This window comes from Puma concolor, chromosome C1 (genome assembly GCF_028749965.1).
Source record: "Puma concolor isolate L17-30 chromosome C1, mPumCon1.1.hap2, whole genome shotgun sequence".
In the NCBI taxonomy this organism is placed as follows: domain Eukaryota; kingdom Metazoa; phylum Chordata; class Mammalia; order Carnivora; family Felidae; genus Puma; species Puma concolor.
The window spans coordinates 189,712,336-189,740,251 of NC_141674.1; the positions used below are offsets into that span (position 1 = coordinate 189,712,336).

Genomic DNA, 27,916 nt, shown 5'->3' on the forward strand with positions numbered 1-27,916 from the left:
TTTAACCGACTGTGCCACTCTGGTGCCCCAAGATTTTATTTTATTTTTTTGTTTTTAATGTTTATTTATTTTTGAGACAGAGAGAGACAGAGCATGAACAGGGGAGGGTCAGAGAGAGGGAGACACAGAATCTGAAACAGGCTCCAGGCTCTGAGCTGTCAGCACAGAGCCCGACGCGGGGCTCGAACTCATGGACCGCAAAATCATGACCTGAGCTGAAGTCGGCCGCTTAACCGACTGAGCCACCCAGGCGCCCCCCCAAGATTTTGTTTTTAAGTAATCTGTACACCCAATATGGAGCTCAAACCCACAACCTGAGATCAAGAGTCGCACGCTCCCCCAACTGAAACAGCCAGGCACTCACAGAACTTTCATTTTCTTCTACCTTTTCCAAATGTTATATAATATCTTTTCAATTTTTGCCAAAGCCAAAGCATCGTATAGTAAGACCTTGGTTTGCAAGCATAATTCGTTCTGGAAACATGCTTGTAATCCAGAGCAGTCATATATTAGAGCGAGTTTCAAGGACCATTGGCTCAGTTCTGATCATGTGACATTCAGCCTCACATACTACTCATATTGCAAGACATTTCTCATTTATCAAATTAAAATTTACTGGAAATGTTTGCTCATTTTGTGGAATACTCACAGAGCAAGTTACTTGCAATCCAGGGTTTTACTGTATTTTGTTTCTGTTTGCAGTGCTTTAGTTGTTAGTGAAGCTGAACTTCTTTTCATATGGTTATTGTTCAGTTGTATTTCTCCGAATTACCTGTTTATATATCAGATTAATTTTTCTAATGATTTGTTTCTTTTTCTTATTGATTTGAAGGTGATATTTATATGATTTTATGCAATTAGAATTGTTTATTTTTTCCTTTATGACTTCTGGATTTTGTGTTATCTTAGAAAAGCTTTCTCTATATCCACAAGTACCAATTTAGTAGGTAGGTCTATAGTTTTTTTTTTTGTTTTTTTGTTTTTTTTAATGTTTAGATGATTTAATGCACCTTGAACTATTCAGTTGTATATATATTAACTCATAATAGTAGTATGAGACAGATAGTATTATTATCTTCATTTACAGATGAGGATTTTTAGGCATAGAGATATTAAGAAACTTGCCCAAGGCAACATAACTAATAAAGCTGTAATATAGACATAGATAGCCTATGCTCTTAACTGCTGTGCTTTACTACTTCCTATATAGCCAAGTTGTCTTTTAGTTACTGAATTCCATTTGAATTCACTGAATTGTCTTTTAATGACCAAATTGTCTTTTAATCACTGAATTCCACTGAAAGGCACTATTTGGGGAAGTTAATTTGAAATGCATAAAATATACTTCTGTTAACATGTCATAATAGATTTTTTTGTTTGTCATGGTAAATAGATGTCTAATATCAATTGCTTGAAATGCCTGAGCATGGGAACCCAGACATTTTTAGCTCTCAATTAGAGCCTTACCTATTACTTAAATTTAAAAATTTCTTAGAACCTTAGATGTTTGGGTTTCTAGCTTATAAAAATTGAGGGAATATCAAATAAATCAATAGATGATTAATATGAGTGGCTTAAAATGCATGAGCACGTACATACATTTAATGTATGTAGAATATTTTTGAGTTAGAACCTATTTTCTGTGGGGTGCCTGGGTGGCTCATTTGGTTAAGTGTCCAACTCTTGATCTCAGCTCAGGTCTTGATCTCAATCAAGCCCTGCCCTGAGTTGTGCTCTGCACTGGATGTGAATCCTACGTAAACAACAACAGCAACACCTATTCTCTGGAGTTGGTGTATGGAAATACATAGCATTAACTGGAACATTTTTGTAATCCTAGTTGTGCAGTCTAGGGGTTATATTTCGTAGGATGTATATAGAGGTAGGAAAGAAGAATAGTAGCAAAAGGTAAAAGGGCAGAGTTGGAGGAAGTCTCAGGGAGAAGGGAGGAAAAGTAATTTACTTAATTTCCTCTTATATTGTGTGTCATTTTCCACCCAAATTCTCCCAGCTTGGTGTGGCTTTGCCTTTTTCTTTTTTTTTTTTTTTAATGCTTATTTATTTTTGAGAGAGAGAGAGATTGAGTACAAGCAGGGGAGGGGGACAGTGAGAGAGAGAGGCCCAGAATCCGAAGCAGACTCCAGGCTCTGTGCTATTAGCACAGAGCCTGATGCAGGGCTCAAACTCATGAACCGTGAGACCATGACCTGAGCTGAAGTCAGATGTTTAACCAATGGAGCCCCCAGGCCTCCTGTGGCCTTGCCTTTCTTTGATCTTTGTACTGGTGTAGGCTCCAAAGAAGCATACTATTCTTCATTGGGTAAGCTCTTGCAGAGTTTGTGAATTCAGACATTTTTAAACAGTAGCTATGAAATTGTAAAGTTTGGGGGCTATTACTTAAAGCGAAGAATTATAGTTCAAGTTCAGCTCAGGCCATGATCTTGTGGTTTGGGCTTGAGTCCTGTATTGGGCTCTGTGCTGACAGCTCAGAGCCTGGAGTCAGCTTTGGATTCTGTATTTCCCTCTCTCTTTCTGCCCCTCTCCAGTTCTCTCTCTCTCTCAAAAGAAAATAAACATTAAAAAAATTAGGGGTGCCTGGGTGGCTCAGTCGGTTAAGCACCCAACATCGGCTCAGGTCGTGATCTTGTGGCTCGTGAGTTCAAGCCCTGCGACAGGGCTCTGTGCTGACAGCTTAGAGCCTGGAACCTGCTTTGGATTCTGTGTCTCCCTCTCTCTCTGCCCCTCCCCAGTTCTCACTGTCTCTCTCTCCTTCAAAAATAAATAAACATTAAAAAAACTTTTTTAAATTAAAAAAATGGACTTTATAAAGCAAGAAATTATATTTGAAAAGAGAACTCTGAATAATTAAATAAGTGACTATCAGAAGGAAGTTAATATGGTTAAGAGTACTAAAATTACTGTGGGTTGCATTTATCATCCGGTTGATGAGCTGATTCCTGAAATCTTTTCAGCCCATTTTACTTACTTAGGTCACTAATTAGAGACTTTTGTTGTTTAAAACATGGCATCTAGTTAAGGTGTTTGGAAAGAGATTCCTGTGAGATTCAACTGAGTCATGACCTCAGTAATTATCTTGAAAATTGTGTTGGAGAAACAGTGAATTTCTGCAGCTAATGAATACTTCATTATTGTTTAAAAGAATCTGTTGTATAAAAGATATATCAAAAAATGTTACATAAGTAATAGTTGAATACAGAGAACTATACTAGATAACTACTGAGAGTAACAAAGAGAAAGAGAAATAGCTGTTGTTTAATAACATCCCTCTTTATGAATGTCAAATGCATGTCCAGTGCAATGTTTTTATGTATATTTTTCCCTAATCAAAATAGCTGAAAGGTATTTTTCTTATTTTTGAATTAGGGAAAAGACTAACAGATTAGGTAGTTTGTTTAATTGTATGTACTTCTAATAATTACTGATTGCTTATTAAATTATTTATTGAGTATTTCTTTTTGACAGGTATTATGCTAAGGTTTTTACTTTATTTCATACGATTCTGATGTCACTTTTGTGATACAGGTACTATTATTACTATTATCTTAATGTTCATTTATTTATCTAGGGGGAGAGAGAGAGCATGAGCAGGGGAGGGGCAGAGAGAGAGGAAGACAGAATCCCAAGCAGGATCCGGGACTGCCAATGCAGAGCCTGACACGGGGCCCAAACCCACAAACCTGAGATCATGACCTGAGCTGAAATCAAGAGTTTGGCACTCAACAACTGAGCCATCCAGGCACCCCTAGGTATTATTTTTTAATAGATAAAGAAACTGAGGTGCACAGAGGTTAAATAAATCACCCCAAACCATACACCTAGAAAGTGGAAGAGCTGGAATTCAGGCTAAGGACTTGATTTCTCAAAGTCTCTGCTCTTAACCATATTTCCTTTCAAGATGTTCTCATGCTGTTAAAAAGAATCCATAGCACTGGGTGTTTTATGGAAACCAATTTGAAAATAAATTTCATATTAAAAAGAAAAAGACAAAACTAAAAGGCAACCAACAGAATGGGAGAAGATATTTGCAAATGACATATCAGATAAAGGGTTAGTATCCAAATCTATAAAGAACTTAGGAAACTCAACACCCAAAAAACAAATACTCCAGTGAAGAAATGGGCAAAAGATACGAATAGACACTTCTCCAAGGAAGACATCCAGATGGCCAACCGACACATGAAAAAATGCTCAACATCACTCATCATCAGGGAAATACAAATCAAAACCACAATGAGATACCACCTTACACCTGTCAGAATGGCTAACATTAACAACTCAGACAACAGATGTTGGCAAGGATGCGGAGAAAGAGGATCTCTTTTGCATTGTTGGTGGGAATGCAAGCTGGTGCAGCCACTCTGGAAAACAGTATGGAGGTTCCTCAAAAAACTAAAAATAGAACTACCCTACAAGCCAGTAATTGCACTACTAGGCATTTATCCATGGGATACAGGTGTGGTGTTTCGAAGGGGCACATGCACCCCCATGTTTATAGCAGCACTGTGGACAATAGCCAAAGTATGGAAAGAGCCCAAATGTCCATCGATGGATGAATGGATAAAGAAGATGTGGTATATATATATACAATGGGGTATTACTTGGCAATCAAAAAGAATGAAATCTTGCCATTTGCAACTACGTGGATGGAACTGGAGGGTATTATGCTAAGTGAAATTAGAGAAAGACAAAAATCATATGACTTCACTCATATGAGGACTTTAAGAGACAAAACAGATGAACATAAGGGAAAGGAAACAAAAATAATATAAAAACAGGGAGGGGGACAAAACATAAGAAACTCATAAATATGGAGAACAAACTGAGGGTTACTGGAGGGGTTTTGGGAGGGAGGATGGGCTAAATGGGTAAGGGGCATTAAAGGATCTACTCCTGAAATCATTATTTCACTATATGCTAACTAATTTGGATGTAAATTTAAAAAAATAAAAAATAAAATTATAAAAAAAATCCATCACATTGAGATGCTTTTCAACTTTGAAATTCTATGAATTGTTCTCCTTAAAGCAGTAAAGTTAGGATAAATTAACATCTTCACATCAGCTGTATAATAAGAATATTTGATTCATTAGCAGAAAGACTATTACTACTGCTTGATCAGTTCTGCTTCTAAGTTAGCATGTATTCATTGAAAAAACAGTATATATGTATCTATATATCGTAACTGTTTTAGGGTCTAGAGTGGTATGAATTGTGGTCCTAATATTTAACATACTTATTACTTAATCCTATTATAGGACAAGAGCATAAATACAATTGTGTATGCTCCACTGCTGATTGGATTAAAAAATCTAAATTTGAAATAAGATATACAGAATGTATATAGACAGTTATTTAAAAAATGTACGGTAACAATTTGGGCAATGGATAAGTCATTGTGACTGGACAAGAGTGTAATAGAGTTAACAGTTCCCTTGAGGTTGGGCTAAGAGAATTGGCTTGATTATGAATTTATTCCGTAGAAGAGCAGCCAGGTGGCCAAGGCATAGTGACCAAATGTGTGTAAACATAGGTGTAAGCCATCCTAAGGAGCAGGGACAGAGGCTGAGAGGTCTAGTCAAGTGGGCTGAACTGTACAAAAAAAGAGAAGGGGAAAATTCAGCAACCTGAGTTATCCTTTTTCATTCCTGTGGCCACTGAGTTTTAGATCTGATTGACAGTCATCCTACTGAGTCCCTGGATGAGCTGGATGGTGATGAAGGCTGAAGTTATTTGTTATGTATTCTGCTTTATTTAAGTTGGCTTAGCTGTTGTACTCTGCTCTGAAGAGTTGAGATCTGGCTAATAGCATCATCCTTTGTGGGGGAAGGCTGTGAGGAGGTATAGATGGGCTAAGGAGGTAACAATAAAAGTAGCAGTCCAGGATAGAGATATGCATGCAAGAGCTCACTGATACTGTTTAGGGTTGCATTTACAGCCGCATTTGTCCCTCTACATTTATTCTTTTTTTTTTTTTTTAAACTTCTATTTATTGAGAGACAGAGCATGAGCATGGGAGGGGCAGAGAGAGGGGGAGACACAGAATCCAAAGCAGGCTCCAGGCTCTGAGCTGTCAGCACAGAGCCTGATGCGGGGCTCGAACTCACAAACCTCAAGATCATGACCTGAGCCGAAGTCAAACGCTTAACCGACTGAGCCACCCAGGCGCCCCCTCTACATTTATTCTTGACAGTTGGAGTTTTGGGGATATCTAGTCACATCTATTTTATTTGACTACAAAATTTAAATCAGGTGAGAGGAAACACTTGAACTGAGATATAAATAATAAAAGAAGACAGAGAATGTCAAAGAGAGATGTGAGGGAAAAAACCCTATTTTAATTATTAGGTAATACATATATTAAATGGTTCATCATAGATACTGTCTGCTTGAATTTTGGGGGTTTTACAGATGCAGCAACAATATATTTCCTTGATGTGAGTGCTTTATCGTTTTCTTCAGCAAGACACTTTTTAATGATATCTTACATCTTTAGCATACTAAGGTTGGGATCAAGGTCACTAAGTTATTTTTCCCCTAAAAAACAACATGTTTCACTAAACCTATGAATTTTTTAAATCTATAATCTCATGTGTTTTAAGTTTATTTATCTTAGAGAATAAGCATGAGAGGGGGAGAGACAGAGAGGGAGAGAGAATCCCAAGCAGTTTCTGGCCTGCCAGCACAGAGTCCCATGCAGGGCTCTCATGAACCGTGAGACCATGATCTGAGCCAAGCAATCTAGAGTTAGATGCTTAACCAACTGAGCCACCCAGGCACCCCTATATCTATAATCTCATTTAAATAGATCACAGTAGTAGGAGAAAATGATTCTCTGGTTTCAGTATTTTATGAGTACATTTCTAAGGAGAAAAGTATAGATAACTTAAAAATGCTTCTTCATATTGTCATCTTCAGAGATTTTCTTTGCCAGTGTTTTTGGGAAAATTTCTCATTCAGCTCTTTTCTAATTACATATGAAAAAACTGGTTGTATAAGAAAAAGGGCTGTATGTGAAGCAAATTATATACTGTAATGCACCTAATGTTGCCAAGTATGCTTAATGAAGGAGGCAAGGCTAAATGGCCATCCCAGGGAGGCATAGTGCTTTTCTATAGGGAAGCAGTTAAAATAAGTGTGAAGACATCATGAGTTTAAGGATAAGAAGGCAAGTTTGTAACACTCATGAAATGAGATAAAGCACTCCCCTGCTCGTTTTAAAAATATTCCTTTCTATGTTTTCTACTATTTGAACACTATTTAATAGTGTTGTAAGGAGATATTGAGCAAAAGAGTAGGAACACTTACATTCTGTAATCTAGCTTTTACATGTTATATTTATGAAGATTAAAAGAATGTCATAGTGTCTTAGAGCTAAGAACAAGGTGTTTGGATCCCTGCCTCAAATGGCACTTACATATTTGTTGAGAAGACAGATCATAGGTGGTAAATACGTAAATGCACAAGATAATTAGAGATTATGATAAATGCCACAGGGCTGTATTAGAGGGTAAATAGGAAGGCCACTTTAATTAAGGTGGTCAATAAAGCCTTCCTTGCAAGGTGATGTTTGAAGAATTTAAATGAGCCACATATGTGAATAATTGCAGAAAGAACATTCCAGGTAGAGGAACAGAAAGTACAAAGGATGGGAGGTGGGAGAGGTTGGTATTTTATAAGATTAGACAGGAGACTGGTGTGACTGAAGTATAGTGATGTAGGAAGAGAGATACATGACTAAAGTTTAGATATGTGGGCCAGAGCCAAATCATGTGACGCCTTTTAGGCGATAGTATAAAGATGAAGAGTTTGAATTTTATTCTAAGATAATAAAAAATGCTTTTGAAAGATTTTAAGCAGGGTAATTTCATGATCTAATTTTCATTAAAAAAATATTTACTTTGAGAGAGAGTGCAAATGCAAGCAGGGGAGGGGCAGAGAGAGAGAGAGAGAGAGAGAGAGAGGTGGGGTGAGGAAGGAGAGAGAGAATCCCAAGCAGGCTCTGCTCTGTTAGCACCGAGCTTGACGAGGGGTTGAACTCACGAGCTGTCAGCACAGAGCCTGACTTGGGGCTCGAACTCACATACCATGAGATCATGACCTGAGCCTAAGTCAGATGCTTACCCGACTGAGCCACCCAGGTGCCCCTCAAGGACTCTACAAATATGTGTTAGTGTTATCCAAACTTTTTTATTTATTTATGTCAACATAGAAAGTATTTTGCCTCAGGTAATAATTCAAAGAATAAGGGTAGAATCCATCCCCCTAGATACCCTTTATGATGCAGAGAATACAGACTACAAGAATAATTCCTAGTTACATGGCCCTTTGTAAGTGAGGACTTTCCTGTTCATCCTGTTCTTAAAAGGCTTATTACTGCATTGTTTGAAGACTTGGGTCATGTCTCATTTGTATTCTCATTTAAAGTACAGGTAATGTTCAGTGTATCACTTTGAGATTTTTGTTGTTTTTTGTTGATGGTCTTCTACCCCACCCTCTCTGCCCCCATATCATCAGGAAGTCCTCATTCATATATCCTTAGTAGTTTTTTGTCTGTGAAACTTTTTCTCATCCTTAGGTACTTTCAAATAATATTGGAGGCTGCTAGTTTTCATACTTGGACTCTGGAATAAAGTTGGCATGACTGCAGTCTCTAATGTCTCATCAAAAACCAAAACAAAACAAAACAAAACACCTTTTTTTCCCCCCAAAGTAAGCACTACACTCAATTAGGGCCTCGAACTCATGACCCCAAGATCAAGAGTTGCATGGTCTACTGACTGAGCTAGCCAAGTGCCCCCCACTAAAAATCTTCTAAGTAGACCTCAGATTATAAGCAATAACAGATTTTGACCAATGAAGATGTCTTATATTCCTATAAGTGATAGGAGTGATATGGAGTGATATGAAGTGATAGCTCCATAAGGAAATGGAATAATTGGGGGTAAAATTAGGGTGGAATTTAAATGAAATAAAGATTTTATGTCAATGAGTAAATGAAATATTGTCATCTCTGTTTTAAAAAGTACCGTAAACACACATAAGAATACACAGTGGTCAATAAGATCCCATACAAATATGTTACATTTAACAAATACAAAAAAAAAATTATAATAATGGCTAACTGCAAGAAGACCTAACATAGCTAGCAAAGTCTGTTTTCTGAATCTGATACCTCAACAGCAGAATTTTACACAGTTTACTATTTTAATTTGTAGATACTTATTCACAAGATATGTAGAATTAGTGGCTTTTTTTCCTTCTGTTATTTAAAAACTAGCAGATATACAGAGTATATATTTAAAAAAAGGTTTTCTATCAGTTTTCCTTTTTAGTCTCAGAGGAAGCTTTTCTACTCTGCAATATCCCAATATATTAAAATTCTTTTTGAAATAGTTTTCTCTATGGCAAGTTTTCCTATACTTTAAAAAATTGTCTTGAATTGGGGTACCTGGCTGACTCAGTTGGTAGAGCATATGACTCTTGATTTCAGGTTGTGGGCTCAAGCCCCACGTTGGGTGTAGAGATTACTTAAAAATAAAATCTTTTAAAAAATATCTTGAATTAAGAATTATTTATAAGTTAGCACTTTTTTTGTGTGCAGCAGCAGCATTATTCATTTCTAAAGCCTTTAATTTAGAAAAATATAAGATTATAGACTCATAAAGAAAAACAAGTCTAAATAAATTGGAGATTAGCTATTAAGAGCCAAATTCTATCCATATTTGACTTTTTAAGGTATATGGTAAGTGCATAAACTTTAAGTACTTAGCACAATGAATTTTCATAGAGTAATTTTTACAAAGTAAAAATGTGCATATAACCAGCATCCCATACATTAACTCTGGGAGCCCTATTGCACTTTTTTTTGTGTGTCACCATTCTAACTAAGCTGTAGCTTAGTATTGAATATAGGCTGAATTTTTTAAAAATATAATTTATTGGGGCTCCTGGGTGGCTCAGTTGCTTAAGTGACCGACTTCGGCTCAGGTCACAATCTCCTGGTTGGTGAGTTCAAGCCCCTCATTGGGCTCTGTGCTCACAGCTCAGAGCCTGGAGCCTGCTTCGGATTCTGTGTCTCCCTCTCTCTCTGCCCCTCCCCTGGTCACACTCTGTCTCTCTCTCTCAAAAATAAATAAACATTAAAAAAAAAAGTTAGATGCTCACCACTTCTGCTAATGTGTGTGTGTGTGTGTGTGTGTGTGTGTGTGTGTGTGTGTGTGTGTGTGTATAAATTTATTGTTGAATTGGCTAACCTATAGTGTGTACAGCGTGCTCTTGGTTTTGGGGGTAGATTCCTGTGGTTCATCACTTACATATAGCACCCAGTGCTCCTCCCAACAAGTGCCCTCTTCAATGCCCATCACCCATTTGCCTCTCTCCCCCACACCCCCATCAACCCTCAGTTCTCAGTATTTAAGAGTCTCTCATGGTTTGCCTCCTTCCCTCTCTGTTTGTAACTATTTTTTCCCCTTCCCTTCCCCCATGGTTTTCTGTTAAGTTTCTCAAGTTCCACATATGAGTGAAAACATGATATTTGTTTTTCTCTGACTTATTTCACTCGGCATACCTTCCAGTTCCATCCATGTTGCTGCAAATGGCCAGATTTCATTCTTTTTCGTTGCCAAATAGTATTCCATTGTATATATAAACCACATCTTCTTTAGCCATTCATCAGTTGATGGACATTTAGACTCTTTCCATAATTTGGGTCTTGTTGAAAGTGCTGCTATAAACACTGGGGTACATGTGCCCCTATGAATCAGCACTCCTGTATCCTTTGGATAAATTTCTAGTAGTGCTATTGCTACGTCATAAGGTAGTTCTATTTTTGATTTTTTGAGGAACCTCCACACTCTTTTCCAGAGTGGCTGCACAGTTTGCATTCCCACCAACAATGCAAGAGGCTTCCTGTTTCTCCACATCCTTGCCAGCATCTGTTTCTTGAGTTGTTAGTTTTAGCCACTCTGGCAGGTGTGAAGTGGTATCTCAGTGTGGTTTTGATTTGTGTTTCCCTGATGATGAGTGACGTTGAGCATCTTTTCATGTATCTGTTGGCCATGTGGATGCCTTCTTTGGAAAAGTGGCTATTCGTGTTTTCTGTTATAGACTGAATGTTAATTCTTTGTTGTTGTGTGAGTAGTCTCTACCCCCAACATGAGGCTTGAACTCATGACTCCAAGATTAAGAGTCTCATGTTCTACTGACTGAACCAGCCAGGCATCCCTGAGTGTTAATTCTTAAGTTTGATGTTCATCATGCTGGATTGCATTTACTGTAGTATTACTGTGTATCTTTTCTACTAATTTAGTCTAATTAAAAAAATTTTTTTTAGGGTTTTTTTTTTTTTTTTGACAGAGAGAGATAGAGCAGGCTGGGGAGAGGCAGAGAGAGAGAGGGGGAGAGAGAATCCCAAGCAGGCTCCATGCTGTTAGTGCAGAGCCTAATGTGGAGCTTGATCCCAGGAACCATGAGATTGTGAGCTGGGCTAAAATCAAGAGTCCGATGCTTAACTGACTGAGTCACCCAGGTGTCCCTAATAATTAAAATTTGATGTGAATTTGTCTTAATAGGGAAAAGCAACTACTTTTTTCTCTTAATTTTCAGAGAATATTGACTATCCAACTTTTTTTTTTTTCCTGATAGCTTCCTTTTCTTTATTTTTCTGTTAGTCCTGCAGTTACTGTGGTTATTACTGTGCCTAGTTAAAGGTTGAACTTATCACTTAGCCTTCTTCCTGGTAATGAGGGACACAATACTTTAGTGAGATGACTTTTCCTTAATCCTGTTTTAAAAAGATCTCAGGGGGGCACCTGGGTGGCTCAGTCGGTTGGGTGTCCGACTTCGGCTCAGGTCATGATCTCACAGTCCGTGAGTTCGAGCCCTGCGTCAGGCTCTGTGCTGTCAGTTCGGAGCCTGGAGCCTGCTTTGGATTCTGTGTCTCCCTCTCTCTCTGCCCCTCCCCCACTCATGCTCTGTCTCTGTCTATCAAAAAATGAATAAACGTTAAAAAAAATTTTAAAAAGATCTCAGACTCCAAGGTACAATAATTATTTCCAGTCTCAAAATGATATTTCATCATGATTATGTAGCTCATTAATTCACTCCATACTTATAGCGCTCACCAAAGAACCTTTGGGTTTCAGTCAAACAAGGTTTAGTGAAGTATAATTGCTAAAAAAGCCATACAGTGTTATTGATGTTCTCTGAAGGAATATATTTGGTATATATACCAAAATACCAATATATCGATACACCCAACATAGGGCTCAAACTCACAACCCTGAGATGAAGAGCCAGCCAGGTGCCCCCCTATTTGGTATATTTTATATGCAATTTGGTTTATAATAAGTTATCAAAAGTTTGAAATATTTTATAAAGGACTGAAATGCTTGTGAAGTTGAGAGGATTTCCTGTAAGTTACTGTTTTTTTTTCCATCAGCAAGAGATGTTGAATTATTACTATACTTGTATCAGAACAAGACATCTGCATAATATACATAAAGGTTTTGAAGAATAATTGGTGCATCAAACTCATTTTTTCATAAACATTCTCACTATAGTATATACTCTTTTTGACTGCTTATTCTTCTGCTGGTCATCTGGAGTCACTGTATTCTTCTATCTCCTTTCCCCTGTTATCAACAGAATCATAACCAGGTCTCCCCATCCTTAAAAACATAAAAGCAAGGAAACAAAATAAACCAACACCAGACATATACACATGTTAACTGTGTGGCCCCTTGTTTTATTGTCATTTTTACTGCTAGATTTCTTAACCCTTTGCAATTACTTTTATAATTTTATTAAGACTATTTCTAGAAGTTACAAAATTTAATAGCCTTTATATTTTAAATTTATTTTTTACCAGAGTAATATTAGAGAAAATAGCCATCCCTTAAAACAAATACTTAAATTTAAAAGATTTTGATGAATATATCATGTTTAAAATAAAACAGACCTATGTCTATTTGAATTTCAAGCTTTTTTGTAATGGATGTAGATTTTAAATTTAATAACCAACTTTAGACCACCTTAGCTAGATTAGCCTAAGAAGTTTGAAATATTGGGCCATGCCATTGATTTAATTTTCACTTTCTCCTTTTCTTTTGTAGGCTTTTCTAGTTATTTTATTTTATTTCAGTTTTGTAAATGTTTATTTTGAGAGAGAGATAAAGCTTGAGAGGGGTAGAGGCAGAGAGAGAGGGAGACAGAGAATCCCAAGCAGGCTCTGTGCTGGTAGATGAGGGGCTCGAACCCACTAACCGGGAGATCACGACCTGAGCCAAAATCAAGAGTCGGAAGCTTAACTGACAGAGCCATCCAGGCACCCCTCTAGTTATTGTCATTAAAATTAACCTGTCCAAAAGGGGAAAGAGCTCTTTTTCTCTGTACATGTTATAAATTAGTGTTATATGTTAGATTTGAAAAACTAACAACATATTAGCTGTCATTTTTTGAGTCCTTAATACGTGTGAGATATTGTGCCAATTTTGTTATTTTAAAAAATCTTTTCAACCTCTATGACATATAGAATCTTATTTAAGAAACCACAGCCTTAGGGGCTCCTCGGTGGCTCAGTCAGTTAAGTGTCTGACTTCAGCTCAGGTCATGATCTCACGCTGGGCTGGTGAGTTCGAGCCTCCTCGTGTCAGGCTCTGTGCTGACAGCTCAGAGCCTGGAGCCTGTTTAAGATTCTGTGTCTCTCTCTCTCTCTCTGCTCCTCCCCCACTCATGCTCTGTCTCTGTCTCTGTCTCTCTCTCTCAAAAATAAATAAACATTAACAAAAATAAAAAAAGAAACCACAGCCTTAGAAAAATTATGTAATTCTCCATGGTACTTTAGCTAGTGATAGTGCAAGGGTTTGAATTCAAGTAGTCTGGTTCCTGAGCTCACCCTGTCATTGACAGTATATCAATGAGACTTTTCTTCTTCGTTCTTATAAAGGGTCTATGGGTCTAAGTTAAAAGAAACCAATACTTGGCTTTGATGGCTCAGTAGTACTGTTTTATGCTCAAGACCTGCCAATAATAATTTCCTTTCTTCTGGTAAGGTATCTTTGAAGAATAGGAAATAAATGAGTTGGGTCTGTTTTCCAGAGAAGAGCAGGGTCATATAAAAAAAATCTTTATCTGTGTGTCTATCTCCATCCAATAACCTGGATCTGGGGTAGGAACAGAGTAAGGTACCCATATGACCGGTGCTGCCCTTTACTGAGGTGGATAGAAGCAGGCGGCGGAGCAGGACAAGTTGCAACCTGACCTCCACACGTCTTTTAAAATACATTTCTGATGCCCAGGACAATTTAAAAATGAAAAGATAGTATCCAAAACGTCAAGAATGTACCATTCATAAACTATGTGAAATAATTCCATGAAACACATCTCTGCTATAATTTTCATGAAAAGATGTAATTAAAAATTTTAATGAAAATTTTGCTTCACAAATGAGACTTAGTAGTGGTTTTAATTAATTAATTAATTAATTAATTAATTTTAAGTAAGTTCTACACCCCAGACGCCTGTGTGGCTCAGTTGGTTAAGTGTCTGACTTCGGCTCAGGTCATGACATTATTCATTCATGATATTCACTGTTTGTGGGTTTGAGCCCCACATTGGGCTCTGTTCTGACAGCTCAGAGCCTGGAGTCTGCTTCCCATTCTGTGTTTCCCTTTCTCTCTCTGTGCCTACCCTGCTCATGCTCTGTCTCTCTCTCCCCAAAATAAATAAACAACAAAAAAATTAAAAATAAAATAAAAATTAAAGTAAGCCATACACCCAAATAGGGCTTGAACTCATGACCCTGAGATAAAGAGTTGGATGCTCTACTGACTGAGTCTGCCAGGTGCTCCATTAAGTTTCTTTTGTTTTTGTTTTTGTTTTTTGTTTTTTTTTTTTTAATTTTTTTTTTCAACATTTATTTATTTATTTTTGGGACAGAGAGAGACAGAGCATGAACAGGGGAGGGGCAGACACAGAATCGGAAACAGGCTCCAGGCTCCGAGCCATCAGCCCAGAGCCTGACGCGGGGCTCGAACTCACGGACCTCGAGATCGTGACCTGGCTGAAGTCGGACGCTTAACCGACTGCGCCACCCAGGCGCCCCTGTTTTTGTTTTTTTTTTAAAAGAGAATAAAGATTGTGTTTCATTTTCAGATATTAACATTGCCTAAGTGTGGATTTATAAGAAATACTTAAAATTTTTTTTTTTTAATTTTTTTTTTCAACGTTTTTTATTTATTTTTGGGACAGAGAGAGACAGAGCATGAACGGGGGAGGGGCAGAGTGAGAGGGAGACACAGAATCGGAAACAGGCTCCAGGCTCTGAGCCATCAGCCCAGAGCCGGATGCGGGGCTCGAACTCACGGACCGCGAGATCGTGACCTGGCTGAAGTCGGACGCCTAACCGACTGCGCCACCCAGGCACCCCTATAAGAAATACTTAAAAATGTTTTCTCTAAAGTGACTCTACTTCTGTATGTTTGCTAAATTATGTAGGTAAAAATTTCATCATCTAAAAATTATAAGGATGATTTATAGGAAATGCTTAGTTTACATCATTTTTTCTCATAATGTTTTTCTCTGTGTTGATGGAGTTTCCCAGTTGTCCTTTGATTAAAAAAGAAATGAGCTATGGACACCTGAGTGTCTCAGTTGGTTAAGTATCCAACTTTGGCTCACGTCATGATCTTGCAGTTCTTGAGTTTGAGCCTGGCATTGGGCTCTCTGTTGTTGTCTGCTGTCATCGCAGAGGCCCCTTCAGATCCTGTCTCCCTCTCTCTACCCCTGCTTCCCTCTCTCTCCGCCCCTCCCCTGCTTGTGCTGTGTGTGTCTCTCTCTCTCAAAAATAAATAAACATTAAAAAAATTAAAAGAAAAGAAATTAACATCAACATAATACCATTTTTTAAGAGACCTTCAAGTATCATTAATTGTTCCAATAATGTTCTTTATAGCCAAAGAAAAAAAATTTTCGGGTCCAGGAGACCAATTCAGGATCGTGTCTTACGTTTAGTTGTTATGTTTATTTATACTTCCTTAATTTGTGACATTTCCTCAGTCTTTATCTTTTATGACCTTGACATTTTGAAAGAGTACAGATCGGTTATTTTGTAGAATGTCTCTCAATCTGAATTTATCTGATGTTTCCTCATGATTAGAGTCAAGTAATGGATTTTTAGCAGAAATATCAGAGAAGTAATGTTGGGTTCTTCTCAGTGCATCATATCAAGGAGCACATGACGTCAGTTTGCCTCATTACTGTTGTGTTGTTAACTTTTGTCACTTGGTTTAAATGGTATCTGCCAGATAAAGTTACTGTTTTTCCCTTTGTAATTAAAAGGCAACTTGTGAAGAGATATTTGAGACTCTGTGAATATTCTGTTTCTCATCGGACTAATCTGGGTATTCATAGATGATGCAGATATTGCAAGTGGACATTGTGTGTTGTTATACAATTTTGCATGAGTAAATGATCCTTTCAAAGGGCAAGATAAATGAGTGAATTTTATAGCAGTATAAAAAGTTCATCAATATATGGTTTTCTGATTCCATTTTGTAATTATTAAGAAATTGCTACTTGCTGAGTTTTGGTGTAATATCAAAAGAGAGTATCCAGGGGTTCCTGCCTGGCTCAGGTTTTGAACTACTGAAATGTAAAATTCTGCATTGAGACCAACAGCTTGAAAATACTTGTGGGTTTTTTTTTTAAGTTTATTTATTTATTTTGAGAGAGAGAGAGCATGTGTGCATGCATGCATGCACGGAGGCATGGACAAACAGGGAAGGAGCAGAGATAGAGGGAAAGAGATAATCCCAAGCATGCCCCACTCTCACAACCACTGAGATCACGACCTGAGCTGAAATCCAGAGTCAGATGCTTAACTGACTGGCACCCTGAAAGTAACTTTGAATAGTTATGGTTGTTCTAGTGCCCACATGATTATAATTTGAAATGATTAGATTGAATGACTCAGGAGAGTATTTTACTCAGTCTTGATTGGTTTCCATCTCTTTTTGGCATACCTAGCTTAAAATAAAACAACTCCTGGATGTCTGAAAAGTCTCAAAAATTCATAATATTCTTAAATTTATGCCAAGACTGGGGAAAGTTATATAGTTAAACTTACAGTTTGCCAAATTCCATGGGTAAAGTCCTTGAATATGGAAATGAACAAAACTGCCTTTGCTCTCAGGAGGTTTATAGTTTTGTAGAAAAGTCTCACATAGATGGATGAATGATGAGAACTGGGATCCAGATCTTCTAGAAGGTAATGATCCTATCTCATCAGTTAAAGATATGGGAAGCCTAGAATTTTGTAAGCCCTTAATACAGTGATCTTTTGCTTATGCCAGTGATGCTTACTTTTTTATTAAAAGTCATGTATTCCTGGGATGCCTGGGTGGCTCAGTCGTTTGAGTGGCTGACTCTTGGTTTCGGCTCAGGTCATGATCCCAGGGTTGTGGGATCAAGCCCCATGTGGAGCTATGGGCTGAGTGTGGAGCCTGCTTAAGATTCTCTCTCAGGGCACCTGGGTGGCTCAGTTGGTTAAGCATCGGCTTCAGCTCGGGTCATGATCTTGAAGTTCAAGAGTTCAAACCCCACATCAGGGTCCTTGCTGTCAGCTTGGAGCCTGCTTTGGATCTCTTTCTCCCTCTCTCTCCACACCCTCCTCTCAAAAATAAACAAACATTAGAAAAAAAAAAAAGATTCTTTCTTTCTCCCTCTGCCCCTCTCCCCTGCTCGTGCTCTCTCTTAAAAAAAAAAAAAAAAGTTTATGCATTAACATAAAATGGATAAAAACAACACAATTAAAAAAAAAAGTCCTGTATTCCTCTAAGAATCTGATGAAATCTATGTACCCTCTGTTAACACATGACCTATGTATGTGTACTTACATACATAGTCATACAAATAGACACTCAGAGTGGTGTCTAATAGGATTGATGTCCTTGTAAAAAGGGAAAATTTGAAGACAGACATGCACACAGGGAGAGCACCATGTGAAAATGAAGGTAGAGATCTATAAGCCAAGGAATGCTAGATTGCCAGGAAATCACCAGAAGCTAAGACCGGGCATGGAACAGATTTAACCCTCATAGTCTTTAGAAGGAACCATCCTGCTGACACCTTGATCTCAGATTTTTAGCCTCCTGAGCTGAGAGACAATGAATTTCTGTTGCTTAAGCCACCCAGTTTGTGGTACTTTTGTTTCACCATTCCCACCAAACTAATGCAGACCTCCTGGCCTGGGTTGTAATTTTCACCCTGCCTTTTAAACACTGGTTGAAGCGGTTTTCATGTGATCTTTTTTTTTTTTAAGTTTTTATTTATGTTGGGAGAGAGAGAGTGTCAGTGAGAGTGTGCTTGCGTGCATAAGTGGGGGAGGGGCAGAGAGAAGGAGAGAATTCCAAGCAGGCTCTGCACTATCATCACAGAGCCCAATGCAGGGCTTGAACTCACTAACCGTGAAATCATGACCTGAGCTGAGATCAAGAGTTGGCTGCTTAACTGACCATGCCACCCAGGTGCCCATGATATCTTTTTTTTAAGTTTATTTTAGAGAGAGAAAGAATGGGGGGAGGGGCAGAAAGACAGGGAGAGAGAGAATCCAAAGCAGGTTCCAGGCTAGGCTGTCAGCTTGGAGCCCAATATGGGGCTCCATTCTATGACCCTCGGATCACGACCTGAGCCAAAATCAAGAGTTGGACACTCAACTGACTGAGCCACCCAGGTGCCTCTCATATCTTTTTTTTTATTTTAATTTTTAAAAAATGTTTGTTTATTTTTGAGAGAGAGTGAACAAGGAAGGGAGGGGCAGAGAGAGAGAGGGACAGAAGATCTAAAGCAGAGGATCCAAAGTTGGTTATTTTTTTTAAGTTTATTTATTTTGAGGGGGGTGGATAGGAGGGGCAGAGAGGGAGGAGAGAGAGAATCCCAGGAGGCTCCACACTGCCAGTGAGGAACCCAGTGTAGGGCTTGAACAACGAGATCATAAGCTGAGCTAAAATCAAGGGTCAGACCCTTAACCAACTGAGCCACCCAGCACCCCCCCCCCCCCCGCCCCCCGGTTAAGTGTCTGACCCTTGATTTCAGCTCAGGTCATGATCACACAGTTTGTGGGATCCAACCCCACGTGGGGTTCTGTGCTGATGGCGGGGTGACTTCTTGGGATTCTCTCTCTCCCTCACTCTCTGCCCCTCCCGTGCTTATGCATGTACACTCTCTCTCTCAAATTAAATAAACTTAAAAAAAAAAAAAATGGTGGTTGAGGCCAGGTCCTTTCCTGTTTCTCAGAGGCCCACCATCTTCACCCCAGGTAGTCTGTGCTTGTCCTGGGCTGGTGAGGGGAGAGTGGAACTTTGTCAGGAATAAACTTCGTTCTGTGGAAAAAAATAAAATAAAATAAAAGTAAAGTAAAGTAAAATAAAATAAAAATAAAGCAAAAATAAAAAATAAAAATGAAAATAAAATAAGTAGTTGAACTTGAAGGCCCTTTCTAACTCTAAAAGTACTTACTCCTATCTGACTTGATGAATTCTTTGGATAGTATTTTAACTTAGCCTCAGATGCTTTAATGATTCTGTTTTTATATGGTGAGGCATGTATTTCATAGAATTGCTTATGGGAGTATATTTCATAGAACTTGACTTTTGGTCAAAATTTTTATTGTAATAGTACTAATTAAGTATAAAAGACTATTATGATTCAAGCTGTGTCAAGGCTGTCACCTTCCCTGACTGACAACCTTTTATCATGTCAGACTATGTCTGGATACTTAACTCCATTTAGAGCATTGGTTCCCAGATTTTTCCTATTAGACTATAAATTGACAGTAATGAAGTTTTGTTTTCCTGAAGCCTGAAGAGAAAACCAGATACAGTAGTTAGTACTGTTTTCTGTCATTTCCTCTGCTATTATGTTTTTATTCGTTCATAAGAAGTCCAGATATGGAAAGGTTGACTGTTGGCAGGGCAGTACATAATTGTGGGACCTAGGGCAAAATGAAAATGTGGGCCCTTTTGTTCAAAAAGCAAGAAGAAAGTGCTGTTAAAAATACTAAAATGTAGGCAGCTCTTCCTGCCCATGAGTCCTGTCCCCATGCTTTAATCAAACCACCTTTTTGCACCCTACCCCCCCCCACAAGATACTAAAATACACAACTTTTCCCTTTCTTTTGCAGTCTTTCTTTTGACTTATCATAAGGTATTTTTATCATTTAATATCATTCTAAGTAAAGAATAATTAAAAATTTAAATCATTAGTTTGACTTTTACCATTCTTTTTTGCATTGTGCAGTGTCCATTTAAAATGCAAATATGGGGGTGCCTGGTTGGTTCAGTCAGAAGAGCATGAGACTCTTGTTCTTGGGGTTGTGAGTTCAAGCCCCTCTTTGGATACAGAGATTACTTAAATAAAAACTTAATTTTTTTTTAACATTTATTTATTTTTGAGAGAGAGAGCAGGGGAGGGGCAGAGAGAGAGGGAGACCCAGAATCCAAAAGTAGGCTCAAGGCTCCGAGCTGTCAGCACAGAGCCCGATGTGGGGCTTGAACCCACAAACTGCAAGATCATGATCTGAGCCAAAGTTGGACACCCAACCAACTGAGCCACCCAGGTGCCCCTAAAATAAATAAAAACTTAAAAAATAAAATAAAACAAGATGCAAATATAAGAATAATTAACTCATTTGTGCAATCACTGAAATTATACAATCATATTTTGTAGCTGTATTTGTATGTATAGTTTGTTTTATATCAGAACAGTAGAAGCACTGTACAAAACTAATTCAGCTGCTTTTATTTTAATTTTTGATAAATGCATATTCTTCCGACATTCTGCCTTTGGCTTACTGATGAATAAGGAAGGACTGAGAGGAAAAGGAATTATGGGTTGCCCTATCTTTACCTTTTCTTCTGTGTATCAAATTCAGCATAAGTAGTTGTCTAAGATGGGCAAGTAATAGGAGTAAGAAGGGATATGATAGAAGTTTTTTTGGTTGTTCATGTTTCATGTTGCCTTCTGGATTCCAAGTAAGTTGTATACTCTCAGAGCTGTGAACACCCTCCTCCCCAGATGAGAAGTAACAATTTTTTTTGTACTCTGTGGCTGGGTGAGAGACTATTATTTTTCTGAGGATCCTTGCTAGTTCTTTTGTATTGTCAGAAGGATCTCAGGTTAGGGGCGCCTGGGTGGCTCAGTCGGTTAAGCGGCCGACTTCAGCTCAGGTCATGATCTCGCGGTCTGTGAGTTTGAGCCCCGCATCAGGCTCTGTGCTGACACCTCAGAGCCTGGAGCCTGTTTCAGATTCTGTGTCTCCCTCTCTCTGACCCTCACCGTTCATGCTCTGTCTCTCTCTGTCTCAAAAATAAATAAACGTTAAAAAAATTAAAAAAAAAAAAAAAGAAGGATCTCAGGTTATAACCAATGAGTTAAGGAAATTGATTATATACTATTAACCATTTGTACAGAATTAAATTATTTAATAGGAATTTAAGAATCAGGCCAGAAGTCTAACTGTTCTGTTAGGAGTCTGTTCTGTTCAGGAGTCTAACTGTTCTGTTTTCTGGGACATGAACATCGTTTCATGAGTGTGAAATATTTTTAGCAAATTAAAATTGCTCTCTGGGTACACCTAACCAATCCATTATGGTTGGACCCTGCTTTTTAGGGGAAACCATACCAAGTTGAATATCAGTGAATAAATAAACCTCTGTGCCAGAGACTGGCAAACTTTTTGGGTTGTGGTGTCATTCCAGGTTAGGCACATGTGAAAAGTTGTGAACTTGGTTAATTCACATGTTTCACCCTATCACTACTGTGCCCTGGCTGCTATGCAGGGATGGCAAGAATAGTCTAATAAACTTGAAGCTGTGGTGATGGTGTAATCAATGTTAGTAGTGACTGAGGTCTCGGTTAGTATGCCTGAGCAGTCTGTTCAGGCATCATTCTCCATACTTATATTTGTTCTGTCCATTTGAGGTACCTTGTTGGTTATTATAAATATTGGTGTGATCTAGTTAAGGTACTGCTTCTTAATAATGTATTCACATTGTATTCTGCATAAATATTATGCTCTGAAGGTGTGCAACTAGTGTTTTTTTGTTTTGTTTTTTAAGTAGGCTCTATGCCCAACATGGGGCTCAAACTCATGACCCCAAGATCAAGAGTGCATGCTCTACTGACTTTGCCAGACTGCCCATAGTGTTTTTTTTTTTTTTTAAAGAAGTTCTTTTAACTTGGAATTTAATAAAACAGAGAGGGTTGATTGAGAAAAATTAAATTTACTTATTGTATAAAAATAGTGTATAATTCTCAAATATAATTGTATATGAGATGATGTGTAAAAAGCTAAGATATAATATATGGCTTGGATGTGATGTCCAAAAATTTTTGGGTTATTTTGTATAAAACATCTTCAGTGAAGTGCTTTTTAAAAACTGTGCAGTTTTAAGTGGCAAAATAATTTTTTTAAGTTTATTTATTTATTTGGGGTGGGGTGGGGGGAGTTGGGGTAGAGAAAGGGAGGGAGGGAGGGAGGGAGGGAGGGAGGGAGAGAGAGAATTCCAAGCAGGCTCTGCGCTGTCGGCACACAGTCCCTGACAGAGTGCTCGGACCCACAAATCATGAGATCATGACCTGAGCCGCATGCTCAACTAACTAAGCTACCCAGGCACTCGAAGTGGCAAAATAATTTCATATGTTCGTTTCCTCTCAGAGACCATATATCTATGGTTGTTTCTTAGCTCTATCAAATATCCACCCATATGCACTATTGGTTAAACTGCTTCTCGCAAAAAAATTGGTCTTGGCAAAATTTTTGCTGTTAGCTTTTCATTATCACCAGATGTACTGGCACAACAGTATATAAAATCTAGGGAGAAAACAAATGATTGTGAACCATAGCAGAGTTAATGGGTCTTCCTTAAAGCTCTTATTTAAAGATAAAGGTGTATAAAGCACACAGAGGATGCTTCTAACAAGTGTTTTTAAAATAGATAAAAATTTAGATTCTTGTAAGCGTTAGTATTAATTATAGTAAGGATTTTCAGTCACTGTAATCAGTCTTCTGATTTGAAAGAGCAGGAAATAGGGCGTAGGGCCTACAAGGAAACAGGAAGTCTGCCCATATTTTTATTTCACATTCCACTTGAACTATCTTGGAAACACAGGGTAAAGCATCAAACAATGGTTGTATAAGGTTTTTTTTTTCTTTTTTATCTGTTTCTTTATCTACTTTGTATTATATTTTGATTTTAGTATAGTGGGATGGAGTGTCCTGTGTCTAGACATGTTTGGAATGTCTTGAATGGATTCATTAATATGAGGAACATTGTGAATGTTTCTTTGTCAAGGAGATAATGTTTTCTTCCCATTCTCATTCATTAGTCAAAGAAACAAAATAAAATATTCTTCTTAAGTGTTCCTTTAAACAGATTCATGATTCCAAAAATAAATAAATCAGATCAAACAGAATGTAGAAAGAACTCAAGAAGATATATAAATAATAACAAATGAACCTAATTATGTTATAAATGAATAATATCATACTGAAGGGGTGGAGAAAAAAAGAACTAGCTTAAGTTACTTTGAAAAACCATAAAAGACATCGGGGCGCCTGGGTGGCGCAGTCGGTTAAGCGTCCGACTTCAGCCAGGTCACGATCTCGCGGTCCGTGAGTTCGAGCCCCGCGTCAGGCTCTGGGATGATGGCTCGGAGCCTGGAGCCTGTTTCCGATTCTGTGTCTCCCTCTCTCTCTGCCCCTCCCCCGTTCATGCTCTGTCTCTCTCTGTCCCAAAAATAAATAAACGTTGAAAAAAAAAATTAAAAAAAAAAAAGACAAAAATATTATACACAAATATTGTACTCTAATTAGTACATTTATTTTTCATAGAGGCATGGGTTAATATTTCTTAATTGCTTTTAGCAATTCTACTTTAAGTGTATACTTGTCTTGAACTGATAAGTAAAAATATTGTAATGACATCTAGGCTCTTAAGTCTCCACAGAGACAGCCTAGAAGTGATGATGCTACAGTAGCAATCTATTGCCCAGATCTTGGTTTCTGAATAACACTCTACAATAAAAGGAACTCAGAGGGAAAGGATTGATTCCAGGGCTGGAGCAAGGAAATCAAGATGAACTTGGAACATTTAATGGTACCAGAAAGTAAGGAGGTGCTCAAAAAATGGTAATGGGTATGTTGGAAAGATACAGCCTGCTTGAAGCTACTTCTGCTAGCTAAAGCCGAGACAAAAAAAAAAAAAAAAAAGTATTGGATCAGAATCCATAGAATAAAATAAATATCTATGAGTCTATACTAACATAAACAAGGGAGAAGGGACAGCTTTTAAAATTAAATTTATTTTTTAATTAATAAACTTTATATTTTAGAGCAGTTTCATAACAACATTGAGGGACATCTCTTTTTTACAGTAGAATTCCAGTTAATAAATGGAGAATGAATGAGGAAATAAATAAGAAATTAGGTAAATACCACACAGGTTCTTGTTGCAGTCAAGAATCAGTCATTGGATGTTAAAATTAGTGGGTGAGAGTATGGTGAGAAACAGGATACTTGCATAGTCTCAAAGTATCTTCCCCACAAGATATTTTTTAATTACAAAGAGAAACCCTAATTATAGTGGAGAAATCTGGAGACACCACCCTCACAGACACATTATCATCTCATATTCTTCCTGATAATGTATACTGAGAAGGATACAGCATCACCTCTTTGATATTCTTTTTTAAAAATGTTTTTTGAAGTGTATTTATTTTTGAGAGAGAGAGCGTGAGCTGGGGAGGGGCAGAGAGAGAGGGGGATGCAATCTGAAGCGGGCTCCAGGCTCTGAGCTGTCAACACAGAGCTGGATGTGGGGCTCGAACCCATAAGCTGTGAGGTCATGACCTGAGCTGAAGTCAGACGCTTAACCGACTAAGCCAACCACATGCCCCATCACCTTTTTGGTATTCTTGCTAGAAAAGCTTTCTCAATTTAATCATGAGAAAACAGTGACAAACCCAAATTGAGGAACGTTCTATAAAATAACTTACTATTTCTTTTAAAAAGTCTCAAGGTCATGGAAAAAAACATCAATCCAAGGAACTACATTTATTGGAGGAGACTAGGAAACATGACAATTTTTCAGATTTGGATTGAATCCTTGGACCAGAAAAAGGACACATTGGTGGGAAAATTAATGAAATTTGAATAAGGTCTGTAGATTAGTTAATTGTATTGTATCAGTATTAATTTTCTGGTCTCCATAATTTTACTCTGGTTGTGTAAGATATTGTATTAGGAGAAGCTGAGTTATGGTTATGCAAAAAGTGTACTATTTTGGCACATTTTCTGTGAGTTTAAAATATTTTCTTTTATTTTTTTAAGTTTATTTATTTAGAGAGAGAGAGAGTGAGGGAGGGACAGAGAAACAGGGGAGATAGAATCCCAAGCAGGCTTCGCACTGCCAGCACAGAGCCTGACATGAGCCCCACGTGACGTGGGGGAAAATCACTAGTTGGACGCTTACCCGACTGAGCCACCCAGGTGCCCCTAAAGTATATTCAAAATATAATGTTGAAAAGACAGATAGTGTCCCTTATAATTCTAAAAATATTTACGGTGGTAGAAGGAGTTCTTGAGGTAAGAAAATGATGAAGTCACCAAAACTTAAGACTAAATTTCTATTAATTCTTTAGGCAGATTCATTCATATTTGATAAGTTTTATTTTAAAATTGTTATGAAAAGTATCCTTTCTTTTGGTGAAGTATTTTGTGCATGTAGTTATTATCTTAAATTTTTTTGCACCATTAGAATTAAGAATTAGAAATAAAAAAAATTTTTAATATAATTTATTGTCAAATTGGCTAACATACAGTGTGTACAGCATGCTCTTGGTTTTGGGGGTAGATTCCCGTGATTCATCACTTACATACAGCATACATACCCTGTGCTCCTCCCAACAAGTGCCCTCCTCAATGTCCATCACCCATTTGCCCCTCTCCCCCACCCCGCCATCAACCCTCAGTTTGTTCTCTGTATTTAAGAGTCTCTTATGGTTTGCCTCCCTCCCTCTCTGTAAATATTTTTTTCCCTTTCCCTTCCCCCATGGTCTTCTGTTAAGTTGCTCAAGTTCCACATAAATGAAAACATATGATATCTGTCTTTCTCTGACTTATTTCACTTAGCGTAATACCCTCCAGTTCTATCCACATTTCAAAAAGTTAAAAATAGAACTACCTTATGACCCAGCAATAGAACTACAAAAAAATTTTTTTTAATGTTTGTTCATTTTTGAGGGACAGAGAAAGAGCATGAACAGGGAGGGGCAGAGAGAGAGAGAGAACCATAGAATCTGAAGCAGGCTCTAGGCTCTGAGCTGTCAGCACAGAACCCGACGCGGGACTTGAACCCATGAACTGTGAGATCATGTCCTGAGCTGAAGTCAGATGCCTAACCGACTGAGTCACCCAGGGACCCCAGGAATTAAAAATTTTGAATCTAAAATAAGTAACTCCTGGGGTACCTGGCTGGCTAAGTTGGTAGAGCATGCAACTCTTGATCTCGGTGTTGTAGATTTGTGCCCCATGTTGGGTGGAGAGATTACTTAAAAATAGAATCATAAATACATACATATAAAAATAAAATCATACATACATATAAACAAACAAAATGAAAAACAAGGAACTCCCTCACCTGAGAAAAAATCATAGACATATGAAAGGTAATTTCAGTGGTGGTTGTCTGGTTGGCTCAGTCAGTGGAGCATGCTACTCTTGATCTTGGGGTTGTGGGTTCGAGCCCCACATTGGATGAAGAGATTACTTAAAAATCAAATCTTAGGAAAAAAAAGATAATTCCAGTTTTGGATTGACTCTTTACATTTGAGTCAAAAATTAAAACAAACCCTCTGTCCAAAATCATTGTGAATTGAGGTTATTTTCATCCCAGGGAGGAGGGGTGCTGTATTTGAGTAGAGAAAGGAAATAGTTGAGAAGAGAAATGTCTGAATGGTTGAATTTCATACATGAAAGAGATTAATGACTAGGATCTAGTATAGATAGAATGATTTCAGGTTATGAGGAAAAAAGTAGGAACTTTTAACTTGTAGAGATTGCAGGATGGTAAGACGGGGAGTCAGTTAAGCTGTTGGGAAAGTTTTAAAATAAGACATGGGGAGGAGAGAGCAAGCTATAGGGGACTTCTGTGGTATGTGTTCATCAAGATGGAAAGAGTTAGCTTAGAGAAGTGGAATATATGTTTCTGTATTCTCTGTATATAATAGAAGCTAGTCAGGAAATTTCTAGGGGAATTGTCAGAAGTTTTTGCAATGGAAGTTTTGACTTTTGAGCCTGAATAGACTTGGTTCTTTTTTTCTGTCTTTTTTTTTTAATGTTTATTTTTGAGAGAGAGACAGAGTGTGAGTAGGGGAGGGGCAGAGAGTGAGAGAAACACAGAATCTGAAGCAGGCTCTAGGCTCTGAGCTGTCAGCACAGAGCCCGATGGTGGGGCTTGAAGTCACAAACCGTGAGATCATGACATGAGCTGAAGTCAGACGCTTATCCAACTGAGCCCCAATAGACTTGGTTCTATGTGAATCCTCAAATAGTTTTTCAGCCCTCAGGTTTAATCTAAAATATAAAGCATTACATCAGGAAATTAGATGTAACATAACTCTACCTAGGTGAACATGTCATACTTTATATATGGCTTCCCTTGTACTTGAACATACAGGTGTTTTTGTGCTGCCACTATGTCATTTTAGAATGGTTAAAATGAAAGCTTTCAAAAAATGTACTTTGGTATGGTATCTCTGCATAGAAGGAGAGGAAGCTTCCCGGTATAGTTAAGATTTTAAGAGCTTCCTTTTTGGTGCTCAGTCTCATAAATCTTGG

General features: G+C 37.9%; 1 protein-coding gene and 1 long non-coding RNA gene across 2 annotated transcripts in view; both read left to right on the forward strand.

Moving 5' to 3' along the window:
• The window catches only part of BMPR2 (bone morphogenetic protein receptor type 2), a 203,418-nt gene that overhangs the window by 19,904 nt on the left and 155,598 nt on the right, over positions 1–27,916 (forward strand). The window lies entirely within an intron of this gene.
• LOC147578627 (uncharacterized) lies at positions 15,000–22,444 on the forward strand. Its single transcript, XR_015255441.1, has 3 exons — positions 15,000–15,193; positions 15,442–21,194; positions 21,435–22,444. It is a non-coding gene; the product is annotated as an uncharacterized LOC147578627 (long non-coding RNA).